Source organism: Strix aluco, chromosome 24 (assembly GCF_031877795.1).
Source record: "Strix aluco isolate bStrAlu1 chromosome 24, bStrAlu1.hap1, whole genome shotgun sequence".
NCBI classification, from domain to species: Eukaryota; Metazoa; Chordata; class Aves; order Strigiformes; family Strigidae; genus Strix; species Strix aluco.
In genome coordinates this window covers 4,780,001-4,785,788 of record NC_133954.1, presented here as the reverse complement: position 1 = coordinate 4,785,788, position 5,788 = coordinate 4,780,001, and positions in this window count along the sequence as shown.

The window sequence follows — 5,788 nt, the reverse complement described above, 5'->3', positions numbered from 1 at the left end:
GTCTGAGCGAGATGGTTTCTTTTTTCCAGCAGTAGAATATGCTCCGAATATGTGAGGGAGGGAGAGGGCTATTTTAATGATTTGTCTTAGAGCCACAACTTGGAATTTTGATATATTTGACCTTGTTTAGCATAATAAAGAGTTGGTTAGAAACCAGCTGTGCCTTTCTGCATGTGGATTGCTCTTCAGTGACAAGAACAACTGCATTAGAGAAAGAAAAATTATAAACTTTGCAAGTCAGACCTTGAGAAGGGTCCCACTTATGAAAACATGAAAATCTGCATTTATGCATATGAATGAGCATGCTGATATTGTCCAGTGAACTGTGCAGCATTAGCTGGCCTAATTTAGCTGAGATTTTCGAAGGAGCATACGGGAGCTGGCTGCCCAGATCCTTTTAAAAATTGCAGCTGAATGCCCGTCTGTTTTGCCGTCACAAAAGATGGCTTTTGTAAGTGTCCCATGCTTTCCCCTTGCTGCAAATTTGGCCTCAAAATTGGAAGTATGTCTGAGGAGGCATTAAGTGGTTTGCCATGTCATGCAGCTGTGAGAGGGCTGGAAGTGAGATGGATTTGGTGGTGTGGGCTTGGAATAAAAAGCTGTTTGTTCTGAGTTAAAGAAAAAATCAGCCGTGTAGATGAGGGCAGCGCTGCTCCTGCTCACGGAGCACGTTGTGTCCTGAGCCTTGGCGAGGGCTGTGACGGCGGGGCCGGTGATGGTAACCGAGGCAGGATCCAGCGGTGATGACTCTGTGTGTTCTACCAGCTGTCAGGTTGCCTGAGCATCCGTCAGTGCCCACGGAGTGGGAAGCGCGTGCGGAGCGGGGAGCAGCTCAGCCGCAGTCGCCGGCTCCGTGCCCAGGCGGGGTAACGGCGGCTTGAGCCCTGCGGCACGGGTTCAAGTGCACGGCTAACGGAGGGGGTGCAGCGGGGCCCGGGCTCCTGCTGCGTCACCTCTGCTGCTCCAGAAGGACACTTAACCTCGCTGTTATCTTTAAGCATGTGATTATCTCTGTATGAGTCAGTGCAGCCAGCGACAGGCATCCAGCTAAGCATGTGCTGAAGTGTTCTGAAGTGCAGAAGCCTCCATGTAACAACGAATCTGCAGCGAGAAATTCTGAAATGCTTCAGGCGTTTGACCATAACTGAAAAAGAAGGGTACGGATGCAGTGCTCTTGGCTTGTGTTTCTTGGGAAATTGTCTAATAGAAGCCATCCTGTGATGGCTGTATTTGATCTCGAGCTCAGAAACAGGCCAGCAGTGGAGAACCCCGAGGTGCAAGCTGGGCTCACACAGTCGCCCCAGGCTCGGCTCCCTTGCTCCGTGCAGATGCGCGGTGCTGTTTGAGATGCCCCCGGGTGTTTCACGTGGCCTCCAGCTGCTGCTCCGAGAGGACGCATCTCCCAGGGGTCCTGTGGCACATCTGCCAGCCCCGCGCGGACTCCTGGGGTGCCTGAGGACCCCTCCGACAGCACCACGCACCTAGATGTGATCCCAACTGATCCCGTGTGTCGCTGGGCAGGCCAGCCGACAGCCCCACCTTGTTTTCCTCTGCTATAGAGGGAGGACAACGCGACTTACTTCGTACCGGGTATTGCCAGTATAAATTAGATCCTCTCTGCGGAATAATTTTCCTGTTGGATGCATAGGTTAGGGGTTTAATATTGTTAGCATTAAGTGCTCCTGCCTGTGGTTTAACTACAATCTTGTAGCAACTACACTATTCTTCTTGTAGCTTGACTTGTTAATAATTCAAGAACTCTTGATACTGGGCGTATAACTTGCCAGCTACACGTTACTTTCAGGAGGAGCTGTTGATTGAGACGGGCACGTTTGCTCTCGGGGCGTTTGCTGCCCAGTTCCTTGGTTTGGACGGGCTGTGCTTTGCACGTTGTGCAGTTACTGTGAAACAGTTCCTGAAAGATCAGTCCATTGGCAGGAGTTAAACTCCGGTGTAACCAGGTGTAACCCACCGTTCTACAGCACCATGGAAAGGAGCTCAGGGGCTTCCGCTCCTTCAGGGCTTGCCATTCATTTTCTCTATATCAGAGGAAACTGCAAATATCAGTTCATCATTGCTTGGAAAATGACATTTTGTTTTCTACCATGTGACATTATCATTGTGTAAATTCTGTGTTGATAGCTGGGGAGAGATGCCTTAGAAGGGGGATTAACAGACATCTGATCAATGCTTGTCAGTGCTATGGAGTAGTTTCTATACAGTTCAGATTTTGCTGTCCTCCTTTTTATTTTTTTATTGAACGGGATGTTCTGGTTACTCTTTGGCAAAGGATGTCTTGCCCGTTCGTGGACCCGGGCCTGCTGCATCCCCAGGAGCAGAACTGAGGCTCCTGCAGCTGGGTCCACACGCAGGGTTATGCCCCCAGAGTTTCACACATGACCCTTGTTCGGGTCTGTGACTTCTGCTGCCTCGTGGCCTGGATTTCTCTGTGTGGAAACGAGGTCTGGCCGGGCAGGGGCAGGAGCTGCGCCCCCCCTTTGGAGACAGCGGCGTGTGCCTGAGCCCGCGGGCAGGCCCGGGGCCGAGGCTGTGGCGTGCAGCGACCCAGACCCGTGTGTCGCCTGTAACAGGCTTTGCCAGGGGTTAGTCTCCGTATCCAGATGGAAGTTAGGATCCCAGTCTCTGGCGATGAATGAAATTCCTTAAGTCAGCAAACAAGCGGTGATGTATTTTAGCGTGTTGGAAAGCGTCGTGCCAACTTCTCAGCTTTCACCTTGGGCTTATTTAAAGACATATTGTGACTTAAGTGAGTTCCTTTTAATTTTTCCCCTCTATTTCTTATCCCTAGAAAATCCATATTCCCATTTGTGAATGTTTGCCAGACTTTTTATATCTTTTCCCATAAACTTGAAATCACCTGGAAATCTACTATCAGAAAACTTTTAAGCCTGTTCTGTGTGGAAAGTGTTTTTGGTAACGCGCTGATACCGGCAGGTGTCGGTGTGCAGGTGTGTGTCAGTAGTTTCGGAGCTGCCTCATCGCCTCTGGCTCTTATACCCCCCGACTTTTTGTGCAGGGAAGAAGGTGAGGGGATTTGACCCATGATACCTGAATTTAAAGGTGATGACTCCAAGCTCTGAAACAAAATCCCTCTCTTGCTTTATATTGCCGATAGCAATATTTCTTTTTTTTTTTCCTCTGAGGCTGGTGTTACAATATTGAGCGATTCGTTGCTGCATGTATTCTTATGCCATATACAAAAAATTAAGACTTAATGCATCACAGCGATCTTTTGAGTGTTTGCATTAACTGGAATTACACCAGAGAAGTCCCACTGGTGAAAATACAAAGTTATGGAGAGAAGTTTGCAGGTTGTCTGTGGTTTTTAATGGAGGGAAGAGACCCCCGACAGCGCCGTACCCGCCGCTCAGCTCAGCTTCATCCAGTACCTGCCCAGAGGAGGATGAGGAGCATGAGGACAGGAATCAAATTTCCTGGAATTTGCTGAGCCAAGCACCACATTTCATTAACTGGGTTCAGTGCTAATTGAAGGCTGGTGGTCTGTTCGCAGGTATGATGGATATTTTATAAACTCTGTAGCCTCCGTAGGAGGTCCAGCCCTTTGGAAGGAGCTGGTTTCTGCTGAGCTGAGTGTGACCCTCCAGCCCAGACAGAGCCCTTTATCTGACATGTAAAGCATGAATCAGAAAATGCGGCTGATTAGTCAACTATATTTGGTAATAAACTTGTTAACGTTTCAAAAGGTCTTTGAGGGAGCTGTTGAAAAGTCAGTTTGATTACATCAGCTGCATGCTGAATTTCTATGGGCTTGTAGCTGGATCACGCTCAGTGTGAGAGATTAACACATAGGTTCCCTGGGAGCATATTTTCCATATTCTCCATGAGAAAATAGATAGCTTTGCTCATCAACACATGCCACTGTAAATGCTCTTAAGATGAGGTGGAAAGAGAGACGTGGAAATGTGCAGTGAGGATCTCTGAAAATTAGGACTGGATCGATCTGGTCAATTTTGTGATGAGATACATGATTCAGACAAGAAAAGTGCTAAATGTAAACGTTCTGCACATCAGTCACTGCCTTGTTGTGGTGCTGTGTAAGAAATTGTTTGGGCAGGTAGGATGGGTTGTTCTCACAAGCCAGATAAAATGCACAAGAGCAAGTGATGGGAGCACAGGAAGGAGAACAGGGAATCGCCAGTCTGGAGGGCAGAAGGAACCGTGCTCTTGGGCTTTAGACCCAGATGTTTTGATATCTTGGTCCAGACTCGTGATATTTTCATTGATTTCTCCCACACACCATATATCAAATGTACTAATGGAATTTGCAGGTGACATGGAACTGAGAGGTGTTTTGTAAAGCGGGTGAAGGTTTGGAGACAGGAGTAACAGCTGTTAGCAGTGCTACAGACCTGGCGTGACCTGGGGCTGCAGCATTCCCCCTCCTAGAGCAAAACTGCTTTTCGGGGTGGCAATGTGAGCAGCCTTGCCCCATTCATTCACATCTCTCTTCAGCTCTCCTGCGGGTGCTGGCTGACTTCAAGCAAGTGAAAGGGAAAAGGTGGTGGCCAGAAGCGTTCTGTTCAAAACAGGGACGAATACAGAATCCCAGAATCATCTCGGTTGGAAAGGACCTTGAAGATCATCCAGTCCAACCGTTAACCCAGCACTGACAGATCCCAACTCCACCAGATCCCTCAGCGCTGGGTCAACCCGACTCTTCAACCCCTCCAGGGATGGGGACTCCCCCCCTGCCCTGGGCAGCCCATTCCAACGCACAACAGCCCCTTCTGGAAAGAAATACTTCCTAATATCTAGTCTAAATCTTCCCTGGCGCAACTTGAGGCCATTCCCTCTTGTCCTATCGCTCATTACTTGGTTAGTGAGGACTACTTTGTAGTGTCGTCGTAGTCACGTAGCAGCACCTGCAGCCTGCCAGGGGATGGCACGCTGGGGGACACATGGCCAGGAGCCTTGCAGCAGTAAGAAACGTCTAGATTAGGGAAAATGATGCAATTGTATCGAATAGAAAATGAGTTTATTAAATGAAACGCAGGGAGCAAGGTACAGATGGACGTTTTGCCTCCGCGCAGAGCATGGGTGTGATCTGCCCGGCACAGTTGGGTGTTGAGGGAAGGAACATCCTTGCTGCAGTGTCTGTTGTGACAGCACCTACATGCTACAGGGCAGGCTGGGGACCCTGGTGCTCTGAAGGTATAAAACCAGCCACCTTGTCCTAAAAGTGTGTAGCGAGACGGAGGGCAAATGGGAAAGCTTTACACCTTGGTTCACCCAAAACAAGGAATTTCCAAGAAAACTCAAGCTGCCCTGAAGTTTCCTTCGTCAGCAGGTCTATTGGATCACCCCGTCTCTGAGTATTTCTCCCCTATATTCTGTGGGAGGGAGGGTGGTTCGTTGCTGGACCGTCACGGGAGGGGACAAGCTGAGGTGTATGCCACCAGGCTGTGAGATGAAATTCTGGTTTAATCGGTGACTCTGAAATCTGTTTTTTTACCACCTATTGCCTTTTCTTGCTGACTAGCTGGTTGGAGCAGCAGTGTTACATAATGACCCGGTTGTTTTTTTAACAAAAAAGTAAGTTATGATCCTCTGCAGTGCTAGGATTTTATGCATTTTATTGCGTGCATATTTTGATGGCCAGTAAGGAAAGGGAAGATCCTTGTTAAGAAGGGAGATCCCAGGACACCGACAGTAGCCAGCGCAGGGGTAAGAGTTACATAAACTGCTCTGACCTGGAGTGCCGTGGTACTGCAGATATCCCGGAGAGGAGAGCTGAGATCTTGAGAGG